This window comes from Syngnathoides biaculeatus, chromosome 10 (assembly GCF_019802595.1).
Source record: "Syngnathoides biaculeatus isolate LvHL_M chromosome 10, ASM1980259v1, whole genome shotgun sequence".
NCBI classification, from domain to species: Eukaryota; Metazoa; Chordata; class Actinopteri; order Syngnathiformes; family Syngnathidae; genus Syngnathoides; species Syngnathoides biaculeatus.
This window is the reverse complement of record NC_084649.1, coordinates 21,922,914-21,944,184: the sequence shown is the minus strand read 5'-3', so window position 1 is coordinate 21,944,184 and position 21,271 is coordinate 21,922,914. Positions and strand designations below refer to the sequence as shown.

The 21,271-nt window shown below is 44.0% G+C and overlaps 1 protein-coding gene across 1 annotated transcript in view; it reads right to left on the bottom strand.

Annotated features, from left to right (window-relative positions):
• Positions 1 to 21,271, bottom strand: part of LOC133507228 (cadherin-22) — a 266,013-nt gene that overhangs the window by 177,699 nt on the left and 67,043 nt on the right. Inside the window, exon 6 of the mRNA XM_061832064.1 lies at positions 16,613 to 16,852. The gene's annotated coding sequence lies outside the window, so the exon portion shown is untranslated. The remainder of the gene's footprint in view (positions 1 to 16,612; positions 16,853 to 21,271) is intronic.

Sequence of the window (21,271 nt, the reverse complement as noted above, 5' to 3'; positions counted from 1 at the left end):
ATTTATAAGTCCTGTCACGAACTTAACTTGGGCTTGTTGGTGGCTGGTGCTATGGTCCCTAAAAAAAAATAAAAAATACAAGCGATGAGATGCTAACTCGGACAGACCCCACCCGCCTGTGATTAATATCATAGGCAGACTAATCTGCAGGTTTCACTGCTTTTCCAAGCAGCGCCAAAGGGACGTCCTCGCAATTCCTCCGGCTCATGCGTACTGTTACATCTCCCGGGTATTATCTTACAAAGCCCATTTAACTACAGAAACAACAAGGAAACAGAGAGGGAGAGATACAGCCCTGTAATTGTACTAGCACACACACACAAACACATGCATAGAAAGAAGTTTAATCTTAGTGAAGATATCTATTATCAGTATAAATCCCAGCATGTCGCGGATTACTGATATGTGCATGTGAAGCTGGGGGGGCGTTACAAACCGGTGTGGCAAGCTCATATCATACATTTTTGCAGGAAGATAATGCGACAAAATGAGCCATGTGGAAACGAACAAAAACACCAGTGATGATGCTCCCCCCTACCGCCCTCCCTCACGCTCGCCAAGAGCCGGCTGGGGTGGGGGGCCCGGCTCACCCATGACCATGATTCTCGATTGTATACCCCAAGTGGAACGGTGTATCACCTGGAAAGCATTGGCCTCACAATTCTGAGGTCCCGGGTTCGATCCCAACCCCGCCTGCGTGGAGTTTGCATGTTCCCCCCGTGCCTGCGTGGGTTTTCTCTAGGCACTCAGTTTTCCTCCTACATCCCAAAAAGATGCAACATTAATTGGACACTCTAAATTGCCCCTAGGTGTGATTTCGAGTGCGACTGTTTGTCTCCATGTGCCCTCCGATTGGATAGTTCAGGGTGTACCCCACTTCCTGGCCGTTGACCGCTGGGAAAGGCCAGCACTCTTGCGACCCTTGTGAGTATAAGCGGCTAAGAAAATGGATGGATCGATATATACTCCAACTAGTATCTGTCTGAAAAAAAGTTGTGATGAAAATTTCTACCAATGACATTACCTACAGAAATGAGCACAAGGGTGACTGGGAATAGGTTCATTTTGCTCAACAATTACCGTATTTTCCGCACTATAAGGCACACCCAAAAGCCTATAATTTTCTCAAAATCTGAGGGTGCGCCTTATAATGCGGTGGGCCTTATATATGGATCGATACTGAGCCTTTAGTGCAGCTCCATCTAATGGATGCATAACGTAACCCCAGGCTCTACTGCCTCTTTTCTATGCGCCTTATAATCTGGTGCGCCCTATATATGAAAAAAAGCTTTAAAATAAGCCATTCATTGAAGGTGCGCCTTATAATGCGCTGCGCCTTATAGTGCGGAAAATACGGTAAACAAATGCTAAATTTAGAATTGTTTTTTTTAAACTGAAATAAATTTATCTTTTTTTATTGGCATGTTGATGGAAATAAAGTCACGGCAATTCTACTTCTTGGATTGCGCTGCGAGAAAACGGCTGAAAATGGCTCTGTCTTCACGTTAGTGTATATCGCGATCTGGTGTCAAGATGCGATCTGCACAGAGACTCGTTTTTTTCCCTCCCCTCTTATGTGGAGTTGTTCCGATGTTTTGTAAAAAATGTTGCACGCTTCCCCCTGCTTAGCAAGTGGCTGTCGTTGCGAGATTGAAAAGAAGAAGGAACACACTTGCGATGTGCGCGGCGGCGTAGATGATTCAATTGGACTCCGATATTATCCGCTCCTTCCCTCAAAAGTGTTTTAGATGAGAACTGATGCGCACTTCAGTGTGGCCTAAAATTTGTTCTCATTTCCACGGAGCCATTGATCTGCATTTAATTGTTTTTGCTTGTCCGCAAGACGTGGCCACTTCCTAAAACATTTTCTTTACTGTCAAAGAAAATGGAGTGACATTGCAACTATTTTCAAACAATATCGACCATAAATTCATTTCAAATCATTCACGTTGGATTGACGTTTTTGCCATTATATCCCCCCTTTTTTTTGTCTTTGCACAAACAAAACAATTGTTAAAATCTTATTAATAATGGTCACCTGTGCTGGTGTTAGCCACGCCTCTCAGTCAGTTACGCACAAGAAAACTGTGCTTTATGACAGCCCTTTGTGCCCATCTTATTTTTATTATCCATCCATTTTCTTTGCCGCTTATCCTCATGAGGGTGCTTGGAGTGCTGGAGCCTATCCCAGCTGTCAACGAGCAGGAGGCGGGGTACACCCTGAACTGGTCGCCAGCCAATCGCAGGGCACATAGAGCCAAACATCCACACTCACAATCACATCTCGGGGCAATTTAGAGTCTCCAAATAATGTTCCATATTTTTGGGGGGATATGGGAAGAAACCGGAGTGCTCGGAGGAAACCCACCCAGGCACGGGGAGAACATGCAAAGTCCACACAGGCGGGGCCAGGATCACACCTAGGTCCTGAGAACTGAGAGGCCAATGCTTTACCAGCTGATCCACTGTGACGCCCTATTATTATTATTAGTAGTAGTAGTAGTAGTATTAATCATTTTACCTGTGTTAATCCAAATGCAATAACTCTACATGAGAGCGGGGATATTTTTTATGAGTTATTAATTTCCTACCTCAGCTTTTTAAATGAATCAAAATGCAGTTTCTGTCTTTTCTGAACACTTTTGGCCAATTGAAAAATAGTTTTTTTTTTTAATTCTCATTTAATGGATTTAATTATACAATACTGGTCAAACAGGGTTTCATTATAGGCTCAATATTTCAAAAGCTTTTCTACCAGATTACATCATTGATCATTTTTTGGGGGGAATTGGGAGAAAGTTCAAGTATTATTCTTAATTTTCCAAAGGAGGCATTGAATGGGCTACTGCACTCCAAAGCGGCAAATGAATGATGGAATTTGGATTTGAAGAAGTGGAAACTCTCTGCTGACTGTAGAGAGGACTTACTTTTAGCGCTATTAAATATTGGAATGTACTGAGAATATGTATTTTAAAAAAAAAATATATATATTTTTTTACATGCGCATTTGAAAACAAGCTGGAATTCGAACAGTTAAAAAAAAATCACAAACTGAAACTTTATGCAGATAATGCATTAAAAAAAAACAGTTACTGATTTTCCTCTATTGCTGATGAGTAGGAAACATATCCCTTCCAAATAAATGTTCTGTGGCCCTTCTAAGTAAAAATTAAAATGTGAACATGTTTTCATGCTAAAAGCAGAGAGGCATTTTCTCCAATGTGCAAAGGTCTTGATGTTTTTTTTTTTTTTTTTTTTTAGCGTGTAAACATGCTTTACCCAGAACATTTTAATAGCATTAGGGAAGATGTTCAAGCATCCCCGTGAGCTTGTTTGTGATCTATAATTCAGCGCACAAACCAAACAAGCAACTGTCGCCTTTTTGGCATCTGTACAGCCCAGCGCGCTTTTATCCGAGTTCACTTCACAAAACCTATACCGCGATTAAAAGTCACAAAATCATAAGGAGGCTCGTTTCCTCGCGAGACCTTTTCCGGACTATTTTGATTTCTGTCTTCTGCAAGTTCGACAAAACTCCCACCGACTCTGTTCGAGTAAATAGAGGAAGCGTCCGTATATTAGCGCAGACGCACTTATGGACGCTCTCATTTGAAGTCACAACCGCCGCGGCCACTCTGTTCTCGAGCTGTTGGGCAAAAGAAACCACCTGCGTTATCCTTCATATTTGCGATTTGGAGAAAGCGAGAAGGTTGAGCCTTTGAGGCTATTTTGAGATACCAAGAGCTCTATTATACGAGGCTATTTTACCACAGTGGTTCATCAACTTCAAGTGTAAAAACGCTGCCAGAGAGAGAGAGAGAGTGAGAGAGAGAGAGAGAGAGAGAGAGAGAGAGAGAGAGAGAGAGAATAAAGAGAGCCAAGCACTCGTCGTCAGTTGCTAGGCTGCATTGTGGAGCCTCAACTAAAGCGGAATATTTGACAAACATGCAATGTGCCTTGTCTCGTTCTGGAGAGGTTGTATAGAAAACGATACAAAAGCTTTTTGATACGTTGCCAGCGAGCACAACTGCTTACTTCAGATCACATACGTTTTGAGTTCGTAAATGTATAGCACGTGTGATTCAATTGATGCATTTTTGTCTGAGCAGGAACCGTAAGGTTGGATTCACACACGGTGGATTCAGGTGGAATATGCGCCAGGACATTATAAAGCAGCCCAATCATTAACTCATTTATGAAATGCATGATTTTTAGTATATTAATGAAAAAACGGCAGCTGACATGGATCCATGCGTTTTTTCACCACAAAACGTGATTTTGACGTACACAGTTTTTTGTAACTCCCGCCATGAAAATCCTCTCGAGGGATTTGTTTGCGAGAAGAAATAGGAAGTGACACATGGCGGGACCGCCCTCAAGTGGACTCGTTTGTTTCTATTAGTTTTACCTCCGGGAAGGTAGCTCGTTGTTCTTTCTCGTTAGCCAAAATGCCGGCTCGTTGCATTGCCGGACATTACTTGAAAACTCAGTTTGCAAGAGACCCGGTTCGTCGTGAAAAATGGAGTGCACCGGTGCAAAGGACGAAAGCTTCGTGGGGTCCAAATGACAGGTAGGTGTGTATACAGCTACTAAAAAAAAATAATAGTTTGGGGCGGACCACGTAATCCGTCTCTCATAACGTAACAAAAGATCCGCGTACATATGACAGGCGTGCTAAATGTGTCAATTTGCGAGTCGCACGGCGTCCCGCTCGCCGGCGAAGGGTGCTGCGTTGGCTCCCCAGTGACGGAAGAACGCTGCCGACAATGCCGCACTGAGCCGTGTCCGACCACAATGCTATAAAGCGCCACCGGCTCGACGGTGTTGTTCATCCCGGACGGCGGCGGCTATGAACAATGCCCGGAAGCAGCCCGGCTCAGCTCCGTGATAAGCCACCTCGGCGTCGAAAATGAGCCACACCGGCCGGCTGCGATGAGCCGCGATGGCTCATCTCCGCCGCGGAAGTGGATGGGACGGGAAGGAGGTTTGGCCGTGATCGCATATCATCTGAAAAGGCTCGAAACAATAGCGTAATATTGCCCTGGACACTTCACTCAGTTGTGTGATGTTCTCCTTTTCGAAAAGAGCTTCCGTGTCAGAAGGGGCACGTTCATCTCCCATAGTAGGGTCCATCGCGTGTTTTCAATGGCGAATGTCCGGGGTGACGTCACGGACAGGGGATGCAGCCAATATGGCGACCACTTGGATGTCGAATGACACTTAATTGATGATTTAAAAAAAAAAAACTTTGGTACCGTACCTCTGCTTGGATTGAGGTACACTTGCCGGCTATTTTTACAGTTCAAATTGTAGCACATCCGCTGCTAAATAATTTCAGCAATCTCTGCATAGCTGTAACGCTTTTGCTCCTTATTCTCTCCTAGCATGCACAATTGCATTGGCCTCACAGTTCAGAGTACCGGGGTTCCAATCCCAGCCCGGGATGTGTGGAGTTTGCATGTCCTCCCCACATACCTGTCAACTCGGACGGTGTAGCCGGAGTTCATACGGATTTTGTGGTGAATCTTACGTATACGGCCGTATATCACAGATTGTACGGATACTGAAAATTTCCTCTATTGTGGGGAAAACCTAAAGCTGGGGAATTCCAAACGTAGCCTGCGTCAAAGATTTTTGTCGCAGCAGGCGTGACGCTCATAGCGCAGTGGCAAATGTTGATTTAGATGAGCAAAATACTTTCATTTCCGGTAATTTTCCGGTAGATCACGTGTTTCCTAGTTGAAAAGAGCAGCAATGCTACTAAATTGACTTTGATAATTAGATATTACCTTCAGATATTATCATTATGTAGATCTACAATAAAAATCATTGAAAAACTTTTAGTTTTTGCCCTCTGTTATTTAGACAATTTTGATAATTTGCTGCGGTATGTTATAAGGATTTTTTTGTTCTCTCTAAGGATTTTTTTTTGGTAGTTTATACAGGTTGGGGCTCTGAAAAGTTGACAGGTCCGTCGCCATGTTTGCGTGGGTTTTCTCCGGGGACTCCAGTTTTATCTCAAACCCCCAAAATATTCATTAATTGGAGACTCTAATTGGCCTTTGGTGTGATTGTGAGTGCGACAGTGGTCTGTCTCCATGTGCCCTGCGATGATGATGACCGCTGGGATCGACTCCAGCACTCCCGCGACCCTCGTGAGGATAAGCAGCTCAGAAAATGAATGGATGGACACCCTGCGAGCAAACTTTGGAAAGTCACTGGCTCGAATGAAGGAGAGCCCTCATCACTTCACTCTGCAGGAATCAAGTTCCAGAGGACTTTCCCCCTTTGCGCTACTAGCGGCTGCGCACCCGAGAGACGCGGTCAACTCGGAAAGCGTTTTTAAAGCCTTTTTTTTGGACACATCGAAACTAGATGGAAAGATATTTAGACCAGATCAGGAAGTGTGTGTGAGACAGTGACGGGCCTCATCAGAAATGTCATTTCGGGGACACGCTTTATGAGAAAGCCTCTCTCACCTCGTCCCACCGATACATAATCGGGGATGAGAAGAGGCAGCAAGGAACAGGTGGGAAAATCCCATGCTTCTTTGTCAAATTGAGTGAAACTCATATTCACGGGCGTTAAAGTGGCCATTGGCAAGCAGCGATCACATTTATTTGAATTGCGCTCGTGTTTGGGTTTGCTTATTAAAGTAAACCTCTGCCTGAGACGCATGCAGAACATCTGATAAGAGCAGAGCCGCTAATATCATAATCACCTTCTTCTCACCTTCCTTTAATCCCTTTATTTCAATCCCTCGCACGCCGAAAATCCCTTTACGGCGACTGCGTCGTCACGCCGACGCTAAATTTGTGTTACCTTCGATCAATCTTCGAGCAACAGAATGAAAAATTGGACTGTCAAATATTCATCTATTAATCTCCATTTGCTATGCAGTATTCCCCTGCCTGGCTGTGCGATTTTTGAGCGGTCGTTTTTTTCCAGGATTCACACAGGTCTTTATTTAGAGTTGTGCGCCACGTTCTTCCACAAGATGCCAGGCAGCGCCGGGGTCTACTGCCAGAGATGAAGTGTAATTAACAGCACAAAGAAGAGCCAGAGAAGGGTAAGAACCGAAAATCGGAGTCGTATAACTTGTTCCCACAGCCCACAGAGGGAAAAAATACCCATGAGTATAGCGCTATTGCTGCTGTATCAGTTGTAGATGTTTTATGCTAATTTTGATGACTTTTGCAGGTGGTGTTTCGCATTATATATTAGTATTAGGCTAGCAGTATTTCATGGTGTGATTTTTCATACCAATTATCCTCACGAGGGTCGTGGGCAATGTTCCCTCTAATTTTTTCTGTCTGTCTTGTTTGAGTAAACACACTAAGGCCGTGAGCGCCCCCTTTGACCACTGTGAGCAACATCAGACGTATGCACTGTGGTCAATCCAATCGGTGCCATCCATTGAAGTTACACCGCTCATTCAAAGGTTCAGATTACATTCCCATCAGAACATTTTTAAGAACAATTTTGTGTTTTTTCAAACTTACACTGAAAATGTCAACAAACAAATAAAAAATACATTGCAATACAAATACATACCAAGCCAACAATTAACTATAAATTTGAAATTCCGCTTCCAACTTTGTTTCATTTTTGTTTTTAACCCACAATGATATCCCCGTCTGCTTTTCTTGGTGTAAAACTGAATTATTGCTTGCAGAATATCTTTTGCAATGCATGTTGAAATCTGAATGCTGCTCCAAAACAGTTTTAAGGTTAATGTTATGTTGCCTCCTATATTGAAAATACAGAATTAGCTTTTTGGGCAATGTATCGTCTGTGCTTTCATCCTCAATCAGGCTGTCCCAAGGTGGAATTTTAAAATTATACACCATCTCATCCTGCACTTTCTACCCTGGCTTCAGATCAGACCTTTATCACTCAAAAAAAGAGAACATCTCATCCAGTTTCACCACTTTTTCTTATATTATTCACATACCCGGTGTTTGTAATTATGAGTGTACCCCTTCAAAATGGAGGGGGGGGCGGTGTCAGGTAAACGAGGAAGTAGAGTGTGCAGCCTGGTGTGGCAGAGCAGCAGCTCTTTGTGAGAGGCAGTGTGTTGCCATGTTTTAAAAAAATGAAAATAAAATAAAAGACGTCAGGCTGTAGTTCACAGCGCTGGATCTGTTTTCCTCTGCGACAAGTGTGCAAATGTGCAGTTGCGCAGCTTCGAGGGAACATTGGTCGTGGATGTGCTGGAGACTTTGCCAAATGTGTTTTGGCCAAGAGGCAGGGTACGCCTTAAAGTTGTCACTCTACAATCACAAGGCACATACAAACAAGCGTATCATTCAATTAAAATACTGTACCGGTGGAAACTCAAAAGTTCAGGAGGAACATACGATCTTCACCGAGAGTTGAGTTTTGAACCGGTAAATGTGAGGCGGATATTCTAAACATCACACACCGAGCTGCCTCACTGTCAAATAAAAGCTTCAAACTCGCATTCATGGTAGATTCACAGTTGCTGTTGTCACCATGGTAACCACACATCAAGCGATAGAGCGTGCTATGATATGGGCAGACCGGCCAGGACACGTCTTGTGTGGTGTTTCGTTATTCTTGCCAGTTGTGTGCTGTGGTCTGAAAACACATCGCCACCCATTAAAAATAATTTGCCTCCCCTTGTTGGCATGTTAGCATTACACGAATTAGCGTTGCTAGCCGTCCGAACGTGCGCGTGTCACTTTCACTTCATTCAACGCGCCGCAAGCTCGATGCTAGATTGCAACAGACGTCAGCTACAGCGTTAACTATTCATGAATGGAAAAACTAATCTCCAGTTGAAAGCAGAGTGCCGTCTATCTTTCTCTGCACGTTCGAAAATTATTAACACGGGTCAGTGGAATCATTTTTCCAGTAAAACTTACAATTTAAGATGGTGCTATTTTCTTTTTGTCCTCCCCGATGATAGCTGGGATAGGCTCCGGCACTCCCGCGACCCTTGTGAGGACAAGAAAATGGATGCATTGGAAACACTTTCCATACATTTTGATAATATTTCTATAAGCCTGTCCATCGCAAATATTTTTTACAAACGATAATTCCATTGATTGTTCCATTTGGTTTGCTTATTTTTTGAATGACGATTTGGCTTATTATTATTTTGATTATTTGTCTATCTGGTAAACATTACTGCTTTGGTCCTCGACATTATAGGGAAGAATGTTGGCTCAAAACTATTAATCAATTATCAAAATGGTTGCCTATTGACTGTCATTTCTGTGATGTTGTCAAAAAAAGGAAAGAAAACAACAACAACAACAAAAGCCTGCCTCATGTAAAAGCGTATAATCAGCTCCATACTCTGCCGGGCAATTGGTTACTTTCCAGAGCAGAACAGAGGGAGGAAAGAAAATAAAAGCAATTTTATGCATAGAGGAAGTGCTTTATACACTACACTGTGTGTATGTGGCAACACCACCAAACAATCAAATATGCGTCGCTTATCAGAACCTAACGCTTTGTACCCACCGAACGTGTTTTGGGGTGTTTCATGGGGCGTGATTACATCGAAAGTCAATGCGGTTCGCACAGACGGATGCGGGCCGGTGCGGATGACGTGGAGTGGATGACGTGGGTTCACGCAAATTCACTCCTTCGCCCGAACGCTCAAAGATGGGACGACCTGAACTCGTCCAGGAAGTAATGTTGTCGGCGCCTTGTGGCGGGGAAGCGTCCCCCCCCCCACCCCCGCTCCCACCGCCAAGTTGACAGTGCTGATGAGGCGCATACACGTTCAATGTGTCCAAATCTGTCACGTGAGCAAAGTTAAGCGAGGGACACGAGGTGATCTTTCGTGTCGCATCTGGGGGGTACGTAGCATAATTCTGAAAAGGAACCCAAATCGGTACCGATTACCTGCTGGCTTTGACATGACCGAAGGGGCATCACAACCGTGGGGGCACGTGGGGGTTTTTGCATGACAGTGATACAGACTGTGTAATCCGGGTGTCACTGGAAAAGGGCTGTGGATCTTTGGCCAGGTTGCTGAAAACTCAGTGCGGATTATGTTGATTTTGTAAATTATGTTTAATTTCGGCAACGCTGTGGAGCAGCTGGAAAGCGTTGGCTTCAGAGTTCTGAGGTCACGGGTTCGACTGCGGACCCGTTGTTGGCCTCACAGTTCTGAGGTCCGTGGAATTTGCATGTTCTCCCCATCCCTGCGTGGGTTTCATCCGGGCACTCCAGTTTCCTCTCACATCCCAAAAACATGCAACATTAATTGGACACTCTAAATTGCCCATAGGTGTGGTTCTGTTTGTCTCTAGGTGCCCTGCGATTGACTGGCAACCAGTTCAGGGTGTACCCTGCCCCCTGCCCTTTGAAGGCTGGGATAGGTTCTAGCATGCCCCGCGACACTTGTGAGGATAACCGGCAAAGAAAATGGATGGATGAATGAATGTTTAATTTCACACTTGACAGGTTGGAATGGAGTGCAAAGTGCCAACTTTTTATAATTTCCAATGCAGTAATGCACGGTGGAGCGCTGGCCTCAAAGTTGTGAGGACCGGGATTCAAATCCCGGTCTCCCTATGTGTGGAGTTTGCATATTCTTCCTGTGCCTGCATGGGTTTTCTCCGAGCACTCCGGTTTCCTCCCATATCCCAAAAACCTGCATTAATTGGAGACTCTAAATTGCCCTTAGGTGTGACAGACCGTCTCCATGTGCCCTGTGATTGGCTGGCAACCAGTTCAGGGTGTGCCCTGCCTCCTGCCCGTCGACAGCTCCGATAGGTTCCAGCACTCCCTTGTGAGGATAAGCGGCTAAGAAAATTGATGGACGGATGCGACTTTAAAAACGGATACGACCTGCCCCACCTTGGCAGCCGTCACACCGTCGGAGATGGCGGCCATGCACCGGGACATGAAGCTACCGCGGAGTTACGGCATGCCTCCCCGCGGGAGTATGACAAGCGTCTCCGAACCGTGACGTCCGAGTGAACAAGTGCCTGTTTACAAAGCAGTTCGTCTTCCATATCCAGTGCAGTGGAGGTCTGAAACCGAGCCGCGTGCGGCCGACCAAGCGGCACGGGCCGGATATGGGACCTGGTCCCCGCGGATGGAGTGCTTCCCCGCTCCAAGAAGTGAAGATTCGAGCAAAGGCAGACAAAGGGAATACGTGAGAACTGGGCAAAAGCCTCAATTACACATGATTAAAATCATTAAAATAGCACGTAGGCAATGTCCCTATATAGACGCACTCCAGAACCACTGAACTCCGACAGCTCTTCTTATCACATAATTAATTTCATCACCACCATCTTGAGTTTTTCCAACTACAATGTGATCACCTCGGCTTGGTGAAGATTCAGGGCCACTTTAAAGTGACGGCTGGACTACAGTCTAAAAAAAAAAAAAAATACATCCACAGCGGGCACGTTAATGTATTTCAAGTGGTCATGCCTAAATAAAGCACGCCCGTCACCAAAATTGTACATATAATTATGAAAAATGTGTAATCTGCATTTAACTCGTGAATTTATTTCTGCGAATGCAATCAATACACCCAATAGTACAACTAATAACAAAGGAGCTGCAGTGCATCTAAAAATTCTACACATCGTTAAAACAGCAGGTTTTTATGATACACAAAAATGAGACGGTAAAATATTTTCATTTATTTTCCCACTATTAGTTAACATATTAACCTGTATAAAAATAGAGAGAGTGTAAGTAAAGATACATAATTGAGATAACAGAATCACACAAGTGCCCACATCCTCTAAATGGGGACGAGATTGTGTTCACTATCAAGCAATCGCATTCCAGCTCATGCTCAACAGGAGTCAGCACACAGCTGCTACTATTAAAAGTGGGTCCGATTAACCCCAGATAAATTAAGGTGGAGGCATGTCCAAAACTCTCCCAAGGACTCAAACAAATCCCCCTGAAATATGAAAAGATTTCGGGAGCAATCGATGACAGAAAAGTTCAGGTAAAGCTTTTTTTTTTTTTTTTTTTATATATTGGATTTTTTTAAATGACGAAAATATGTGCCATCAAAAAGGGCACTTATTTTTATCCAGGCCAAAAGGATAGGTGTTTGAGCACCACTTGGGGTCTACGTGTGCACGTGTCAGATACAAAGCCACTATCACCCACATCTCCAGGTTATGATTTATGTACTGATTTATGCCCAACAACCGCATTTTTGCTGAAATTCATTTCACCAGGACATATTATAGTCATTCATGGGATTTTTGTTTGATGATGTGCCATGAGATTTTCCCAAAGTCAAAAATGTACGCTTCCTCAATACATGTTAGGAAACACAGCATTAAAGGAAAAAAAAAGTACAAAACATACAAACTGCTATTCCGATATGATTGAACATTTCAAATGAAACCAGCCCCTACCGAGGAAAGAATGCAAAATACTGTATAAGGGGATATTAAAAGAAATCAGATATGTGCTCATAAAGTACTTTCTTGAATGAGATGGCCTTTGGATGATTTAATTGACGGCTCAAAGCGCGCTCTCAGATAGCGTGTACCGCGACCTCTGTGGCGAGGACGGAAGCGTGACACGAGCGAGCGCTTAGCAACAGATTCCGCAGCGTCACACGCGGGACAGATGGACTCAGCATCTGTCTCGTTCCTGTCGCTAGCGCATCTTGTTGTTCTTTTTGTCTTCGGCGGCGTCGCGGAATTACACGACAGTGTCGCTCATGTGCTTTACGATTGCCTGCCGGGGCTGGGGGGGAGGGGGGGGGCACGCACCCCGCCTTCAATACTTCAAATGAATCATACTCAAGTGGAAAGCTTTAAAGCTGCTTTGAAAATGCTGATGTATTATTATGTCATTACAGTCATATCAAAGCCAATGTCAGCGATGAATACAATGCACATGGTGGGAAATTGTTATTCTTTATACACGAGGGCATCGAAATGAACCTTGTGTGCTAGCTACAGAATCATTTTTAATTTTCAATGCGACTTGGGATTTTCACTATTTAACTCAGTGGTGTCAAACATACAGCCCCCAGGCTAAAAATCAGCCCTTTAGAGGGTACAATCTGGTCCTCAGAATTAATTTTAAAAGTGGGGGGGGGGGCACAAAACATTCCGATGGTGGGGAATGAGGATAATTTTTAAATAATGCTGATATAGAGAATGGAATGGTAATAATTGTTCACCTGTAACCATCGAAGTCTGCTCCCTCTAAACTTGTCTCCAAAACATCCAACTTTGTCTGTCCCGCCAATGAGCTCATTTCTAATCCTATCCAACCTGCTTACTCCGAGCGAGAACCTCAACATCTTCATTTCTGCCACCTCCAGTTCTGCTTCCTGTTGCCACCGTCTCTAATCTGCACATCATGGCCCGCTTCACCACTGTTTTATAGACTTGACTCTTCTATCACATAGAACACCAGACACCTTCTGCCAACAGTTCCGCCCCGCTTAGACCCGTTAGAAGGGCTGGTGAGGATGGAGCTGCCAGGCAAAAGAGTTAGAGGAAGACCAAAGAAAAGTTGATGGATGTTGTGAAGGAGGACATGACAAACTGTAGCAGCATTTTCCCAAATTATGTTTTGTACAATAATAACTCCACTCCAGTCAACCTTTTAGCTGTCATCATTTTGTTCCTCATGTTTTCATGCAATTCTAGTGAAATAAATTCTGTGAAATCAAAACCCATTCGTGGGCAGCGTCCCGTTTTTGGGACATCGTGATTTTCACGCATGATATCCTTCAGTACATCAAAATAATTAAGTGTTTTAATCTGAAGCCATAATTTGGTATCAGGAGAAGATAACTCATCGGTCAAAGTTATCACAGAGTTATTTCCCTTTCCTTCCTGACCCAACATGGCTGCCTCAAGTGCACATGGAGCGTTTTCCAAGAGAAGAAAGGAAGAAAGGTCAGTATGTCAGGAACCAAAGTTTGCCTTCAAAATGCTAATCCATCAGTATTATTAATGCGTAAAGTGTCGTTCTAGAATAAAAATTAAATAATAAACATATCTCGAGGATGTACCATGTCACAGAACTGGTGGCATACCCGTCCTAGTTTTGGGACGCTGCTCGCGAGAGGGTACATCTTTTTTGCCCTTTGTTTTATGCGTTAAAAGGAAAAAGAAGTGTTATTTCCTTGATTGTGGCCTGTTTCGAGACTTTTATCTCAATAAGGCAAAAAATTTGCCACCCTGCCCATGAATGGGTTCATAACCATTCCATAACACACAGGTGTGAATGTCCTCTCCCTGTATGCATCCTCTGATTGGCTATAGTGATCTGTCCACTCACCTGGCCTAAAAAAAAAAAAAAAATGGATGGCTGGACTTCATCCTCCCATCCCAGTTTAGACCGATTGGCAAACAAGGCTGCAGTTACAGGGAGCATGGAAAAGGCTCCTGCTATTTGACTCTTGTAATCAATGGAGGAGGACTGACCGTGGCGCCCGCTGGCAGCCCTGGGCTGTCCATCTCTTTCCCCCTTTGGAGTGATTCCGTGCCAGGGCTGGAGAGTTAATAGGGCTGACGCAGTGGGTGTCCTGGGGGGGAGGGGGGGGGTGGTGCAGCGGGGCGTGGGGGCTAATGAAGTGACAGGCCTGACCGTCCCTGACCGCCGGCAAGCCATCTGAAGAGCACGTGCCAGTTCTCTCGGCTCCTTAGAGCGCGAACCGGCCACCCGCGAGTCCGCCAGATCAATTAGCAGCACTAATCGTGTGGGTGGGTGGGTCGGTTAGATGGGTGGGGGTCTATAAGGGGTCCCACCTGGTTTACCTTTGCATCAGTCATCTTTAATGCCACGGCACCGTCGTCTATCAGTGGCCTGCTCGCTCGCTCTCCTTCTCCTACCCCTCCACCCCCACCTCTCCTTCAACACAGCATTGATGTTGCAGCCTAGTAAACGGTAATCAATGTCTTCGCGACTGTGGGCTGCTTTAAATGATTTCCGCCCCCCTCCTTCCTTCCCTCCCTCCCTTCCTCTCTTTCTCTCTCAGGAGAGCTGCGTCTGCTTGTATTACTGGTGAGGACATAAAACTGTCGCCTTGCTGTGTGCAGGCTCGCAAAGTTGAATTAAACCTGTGGACTCGTAGCTTAACGCGACCATAAGAGCTGTAGGAAAGTGAGATTCCTCGTGCCTTGCGCATGTCTGTGATTTGTGGCCAAGTGTGAAGACCGCCTGGCTCGGGATTGGCAGCATCTTGGAAGAATGCTTTTTTTTTTTTTAAGATATTTTTTTGTTTTTATTTTTGTGATATAAATCACAAAAGGCCCTTTCTGCCGTCAGAGTTCCTGCCACGTGGCCCTCTTATATTGTACACATTCCTTAAGCCATCGGCCCAGTGGAAACGTCGCACTATTCTTTAATGCAGACAGACGAGAAAAATCCCGCATCAATAAGACCGCAAAGTGATCATAAATATTGTGACAAGAATGCATTCACGCTAAATGAATCCTTACATGTTTACATGCATCTTTAAAATTGTCCCTGGCGATTTAACCTTCAGTATTTATTAGGAAATCATCAGTAAATCAAACACTAAAGGATCTTAATTGGGACAGGAGCCACCAACATGGATATACTGTGCTAAAAGATGGCATAAAAAAAAAATATTTTGAGGTGGTTGGGGTTACATTTTTTGATTACTCTTTTTTTTTGGGAGACACCTTAACTTGCCAAGCAATCAATTTCTCCTCACAAAATAAAGGTTCAACAAAAGGACACCGAGATACAACCTTCTTTGACAGATTCCCACACATAATTGGAGACTTACAGGAATCGATCCGCTTCATATGGGGACATTTCGCTCACTTTTCTTCCCCCTAATAGCACTTAGCTCAGTTTAAGTAGCGAGCACAAACACACACACACCACACACACACACACACAGGGCACATATGACCTGCTCATGAGTACGTACACCCCAGAAGTGGAGTTGAACATTTGTAACCTCTGACAAGGTCACAACTCATAACCATCAATATGAAAACGATTGAAATGAGTGTAGCATATACAGGAAATGTCCCCCGAATACACAGAGGAATACAATAAATGGAAGCAACCCGTGCAAGATATGTAAAATTCAAAGAGAGCCAGTCACGATTGCTGCCAAAATACTTCCCCCTCTTTTCCCAATCAAACGTGACATTAGACGGGCGTTAAATCGCAACACGCGACAAATTACGGCTGCAAATGTGTGCGCGGAATGCAGAGCGGGCAACGTGACAGCTTTGCTTTCCTGTTCATTTTCCGCAAGGGCGATTTTTAATGAACGAGCAGCCAGTTGCACGCCCGCACCTGCACTTTTCCACCTCGTCGCTATTTGTTGCGCGGCTTTTGGCCGCTGGAGCCGGATGGAGGAAGCGCTCGGTGGCACGGGTCCAAGTTGCCCGGGCGAAACGCATCCTGCTTAGCGCATCAAGTGGTACCAACACACACTAAGAGCTCGCTGCGTGTGTGTGCGTGCGTGAGTTGGTGCGAAGCTCCGTGCGACATGTGCAAGAGCCGTGTAGATGTTTCACATCCATTGAACTGCAGTCTCACTTCTTTTAAAACGCACACAAGCTGCAATTCAGCCCAAGTCGCAACAAGTTACAAACATGTCCAAATCGTCCTTTTGTATTCCAAAGTGCTTGCTTACCTTTGCGCCAGACTCACTCAAAAAAAAAAAAAAAAAAAAAGAGACTATGCAGTGTGCCTCTCTTCTGCGAGGAGGTTTTAAATGTGTACGAAATCCCCGATGTTGCTGCAGCTGCTGCTGGTCGGGACTTGAGAGACCCCCGGCGAGTGTCCCACCTTCCTGGCTTTGCATCCACGGCGCGCGTCTGGCGCAGGACGAGGCGAGCCGCTCTCGGCACAGCGAGATTATACAGTAAAGCCCCTAGTGGTGATGGAGGGAAGGTACAAATGACAGAGAGCGAGAGATAGAGAGAGAGAGAGAGAGAGAGAGAGAGAGAGAGAGATTATTATTATTTTTTTTTTTTTTTTGCAGTGTCAGTAGTGGTTGTCAATCTCTGAGGTGGATTTGGGGGTTTAAAAAAATAAATTAAATAAAAATAATTTTAAAAAAGAAGTAAAACTGTATGACTTGACAGTAGAATATAATTATAATGTTTTTTAGGGGAAAAATTTAAATTAAATAAATAAAAATAATTTAAAAAAAAGAAGTAAAACTGTATGACTTGACAGTAGAATGTAATTATAATGTTTTTTTGGGGGAAAAAAATATCACCCCTCTCTTGGCTCAAGTTATTCCTATAATTGAATTTTGATTAATTTCTTAAAACTTGTGAGAGGAACAGCCAATCAGAGACTGTAGGGAGGGAAAGTGTGGCCAAATAGCATGTCAATCATGAGGGCACAAGCCCCAACATCACTGTTGGTACACCTAGTAGCTTCCCGGAAGTTTTTGTCTACTTAAACTAAATAAATGAATAATAATAATAATAATAAAAAGTGTGAATGTAAGTGCAAATGGCTGTTTGTTTCTATGTGACCTACAGTTGGTACCCCGCCTCCTGCTCAAAGATACCTGGGATAGGCTCCAGCGCTCTCACGACCCTTGTGAGGATAAGCGGATCAGAAAAATGGATGGATGGATAACATTCTTTAGTATCCATGTGTTGAGTTTCTGCCTTTAAGGGGTGTTGTTTTCGGGTGAAAGTGGTGGTGGTGATTTTATTATTATTACAGGCAAGGGAAATCCATCCATCAATTTTCTTTGCCGCTTATCCTCATGAAGGTCACGGGGATCACTGGAGCCTATCCCAGCTGTTATACCCTGAACTGGTTGCCAGCCAATCGCAGGGCACAAGGAGACAAACAGCCACACTCACAATCACACCGAGGGGCAAGTTAGAGCGTCCAATTAATGTTTCATCTTTTCTGGGATGTGGGAGGAAACCCACACAGGCACCGAGAGAACAGGCGGGGCTGGGATCGAACTCAGGTCCTCAGAACTGTGAGGCCAACAATTTATCAGCTGACCCACCGTGCCGCCCAAGGGAATTCATTTATTTTTTTCTTATTGTGTGTTACGACAATTTCTTGCCTGGATGAGCTCCATGGACGACATGTGATCGATGGACGCACGCATCATTTTGCCCAGAATCACTTAACATTTTCTTTAAAAAAAAAAAAAAAAGAGAAATATAACGTGTGCTGAGTTTTTTTTTTTTTTTTTTAGCCAGTTCCCTGCTTGTTCAACAAAAACTCGAACGTGTGCAGCAACACGGCGGCAGCCGTTCACTAATACGTGGATGAGCACGCCGGACCGGATCTTTGTTCGGCCTTGGCACATGGTTGCTTTTTTTTTTTTTTTTTCTTTTTCAAGTGTGGGAGAAGGTGAAGTGTTTCGAGAGCTCATGTTGCTTTGAAGTGGAGCGACTTAATCAACGTGTGTGTGTGTGTGTGTGTGTGCGTACAAAAGAGAAAAAAACCGTGTCGGGAGGTGAGAGTGACACAAAAGGCAAAGTACTTGGTACAGCACCATCACAAGCATCACAGCCAGCGCCAACCTCTCTGAAGCTTCAGTCAGAGGTTTAAAGGCTGGAGGGGGGAAAAGAAAAAAAAAAGTGATGTCGCAATAGAAATTCAAAGTGGGGGACTATTACGGGGAATTGAATTTTAGTTGGCTTCTTGTCGGATTCACATAATCTATGTGGGTCCTTGGGCGCACCTGCTCACCGATCAAGTACACAGCGAAGTACAGCGTTGCGTTGCCATACAAGTTGAATGGACCATGACCGTGCAAGCTCCTCAAATCCCTCGTATTCGCAAATTAACATTCCTTATTGAAATGAATGCAAATACCATTAAAAAAAAAGTGAGGTGATCTTTAATGAAAACAGCAGTGTACATGTTTTTATACTGCATAAAAACGCAAATGAGATAAAATATAATAACTGTGGGTGTTAGTGAGGAAGATGCACGTGATAGGCTTAGATGGAAAAAGATGACACGCTGTGGCGACCCCTAACCGTGACAAGCCGAAAGGAAAAGAAAAAGAAGATAAAATACAATTACAAGAAATAAACTGCCCTAATTGCTTAAAGTAAAGTAATTTCTTTTCTCTTGAGCATCATCTCTTCACATTGAGAGAGGTCAAAATCTTCATAATTAATTTAACACCCACAGCTGGCGTTAAGGCCTTTATTGCGTGGTGTCAAACCCGAGGCCCGGGGGCCAGAGCCAGCCCGTCAGATGATTTTATGTGGCTCCTGAATGCAAATCAAGTCAACTGCCCACTACCGTACTTCCTACTATACTTTCAAATTGTCATATGTAATAAAGGAAATATTGCCAAAGCATTTTAATGCATTCACCAAACCCCATTTTACAGGATTTTGAACAACCGTTAATTTATTATCCTTGACTTCTAATTTCAAAACTACTCATCCTTCAAGTTATTGAGCATGTGTAAAAATATGATAAAGGAATTAAACATTTAACACGAGCTGTCGATGGAAATCGTAACTGCATAAACATCGCAAGTGAAAGCCAGAGCACCCCAAATCACACGCATTTCAAAGACCAAATATAAGCAGAGCTGCAGTGGTGTTGGACGCATGGATTAACAAACAAAATTATGTCGCGTAAACGGGCACGTAAAGAGTGTCGTGGGTTCTAGACATGGAAGAGAGCTCCGTTCCGACAACACTCCATAAACCTAATTTTGGATGCAAGTTGGAAAGCACCCTAGCCTATCGCTAACTTATGCTAGCACAAGAGTAAAGTTACATTTATAAAAGAATAATTGCTGTTCGGCGGCACGGTGGCTCTGCTGGAAACCGTGAGCCTCACAGTTCTGAGGTCCAGGGTTCAATCTTGGGTCTGCCTGTGTGGAGTTCGCATGTTCTCCACGTACCTGGGTGGAATTTCTCCGGGCACTCCGGTTTCCTCCCACGTCCCAAAAGCATACCACATTAATTGGACACTCTAAATTGCCCGTAGGTATGATTGTGAGTGCAAATTTTGTCTGTCTCCATGTGCCCTGCGATTGACTGGTGACCAGTTCAGGGTGCACCCTGCCTTCTGCCTGTTGACAGCTGGGATAGGCGACCCTTGTGAGGATAAGCAGCTCACAAAATGAATGGATGGACGAACCGCTGTTCTGCTAACTGCTATGCCTGGGGATAGAGAAGGGGCCCTAACCGCAAGTAGTGTAATTTAAATAGAAATGTTTATGATGGCATATAATATTAAAAACTACACATCTACCGTAAACCATTATCTCCAAACAGTTTATCATTTCAAACTAATTTTACATCGCTGAAATGTATTGAATTTGCACAGGAATTGGAGAGATAAGAGAAGACTCTTCTTAATCTCCACTAACAACCCAGACAACTAAATTGGGTCCTCTCCAACATACAAAGCTTGTCTCCGAGTTGGGATGTATCACCTCAACATATTTTCTTCCAGCATTTGCGTTCCTATTATAAAAGAGAGGCCTTGGGCGCCAACTTGTGGCATTGAAGAGCATTTTCAAAAGAGCACAAACAAGAGAAGATTCTAGCCTAAATCAATGTGACATGAGCGCATATCACACAGAGCAGCGAGGACGTCTTGTAATCGCGGCATAACGACGGTGGCGGTTTTTGTGGCCGCGCGCCCGAAATCGCTTAGTGCAGCCAGTCCCAGCAAATATAGACTAAAAAAAAAAAAAAAAAAAAGAAGATCTTAAATCAGCAGCAGGGACAACTCATTTGCAAACAGCCAGCCGGGCTTTAACGTCAGACCTTAAATCAGCGACACCAAAACCCCCGGCAAGACTGAGCCCACTCGGAAGCAGTGCCGCCGACAGCTGCTCGTTTCCAGCCTGACTTACAGGGAAAATAATTTTTCAAAGATAATCTTCCAATCAAAAAAATGAACAAAAGCAATGATTGATCAGACTTCAAAATTGCAGTTTCTTTCCCTCACACAACAAGGCGCCGTTTGCTGCAATAATACTGAATTGCTTGACCATCATCGATGACATTAAAGGAACATTCGCAAAATGTATTTAAAGCCCTTCGCGCAGAAAGTACTCAGAGTTCAAATAATTGTCAGACAATTAAAAAAAAAAATCTGTTTCAGAAGTGCTTTCCTTTTACTGTGACACTACATGATTTTAAGATCCTCTGAATATTCTGTTGCTCATAAGTGATGGTTTTTATTTAGTACTCATGCTTGGGGAAGTCTCCATAAGCATACTACCACATAACTAGGAGAAAAATTGATGAGTTATATAACGAGATTCAACAACAAAAACTTGATAATAAAGGACATGAATTGTTGGGCTTTTTGCTTCCATGAC